Here is a 1,196-nt window from a genome sequence, read left to right as displayed (position 1 = left end):
GAGACTCACAAGAAATAATGCAGACATATAATATATTCAACACCGTAGTTATATTAAACCAGAAGTAAATATAACATAACATGGTAAAACACTGCTCTCAGGGTCACTGGTGCCCATGCTGATAATACCCATTAGTTTCCCATGAATCTAAACTCTTCAGTCCCTGCACAGGGGCTGATGATTGCTGCTCTCAAGCATCCTCTTCATGCAGGAGTCAGGATGCTTCTGCTCCTGGGATTTCCCCTCATCACAAAGGGGTGCAGGGCTCAAGATGCACATTGCAATAACACTACTAAAAATCCTAACTTTAGTCTCCTACCCTAGTGCTCAGACACACTCACAGCAGGCAGGCAGCTTGGACTCAGTCAGAGCAAAGCTTGACATGTGGTGGTGGATTTTCCCTAGGTAGCTGAAGCACTAATTCAGCTTGGCTGGCTGGGGAATATTCCCAACAAAACTCTTTAACTGGGGAGTGACCTTGAAGAGGGAAAGGCCCAAGATGAGGGATGTTGCTGCCCAGGGGCCAGTTCTCAGTGGGACCCTGCATGCAGACCTGGGACTCACCACACAGCCAGTCCTGACCTTTCCATAGCTGGCTCCAGACTGCTCCAAATTGGCTTCTCCTCTCTCCAGTGCTGGGCATCTCACTTCCTGTAGGTCAGACTAGCTCGTGTTCCCAGGCTTTCTCTTGTCAGTCACTTGATTCTGCCCCCTCCTTTCTCTCAGACACGGCCCCTCCTCTGAGCAGGGAGCTGGTGGCCACCCACACACAACCGCTATCCTCCCCCGACCTGACGTGGCCCCTATTGCTCTAAATAGTGTCTCTCCTCTCTCCCTCTTAGTTGCCTCACACACTCTGAGTCTGCCCCCTGATTCCCGGGTACAGTGCCTCTCCCGGAGGTACTAGCATACAGAGCCTCAGGAACCTAGGGAAACCCATCATTAAACACACAGACTGCCTTCATCTCCCACCAGGTGCATTAATTAGGATTTTTGTTAGTGAATTTTAACTTAATTCCACAGTCACCGACATGCAAAGCTGTCTGTACACAGGCAGTAAGGAAAGTCTGGCCTTCATTGCAATGAATGAACCACGGCCTCCTGTCTCTGAGAGCACCAGTGACAATAAATACTGTGAGAAATGGTCAGCTCTAGCAGTGACTGCAGGGCTATGTGCACACAGAGGTCTCTGTCCT

The sequence above is a fragment of the Terrapene carolina genome, unplaced genomic scaffold (assembly GCF_002925995.2).
Source record: "Terrapene carolina triunguis isolate 2854851 unplaced genomic scaffold, T_m_triunguis-2.0 Scaffold670, whole genome shotgun sequence".
Lineage (NCBI taxonomy): Eukaryota > Metazoa > Chordata > Testudines > Emydidae > Terrapene > Terrapene triunguis.
Note: the sequence above shows the minus strand (reverse complement) of the source record.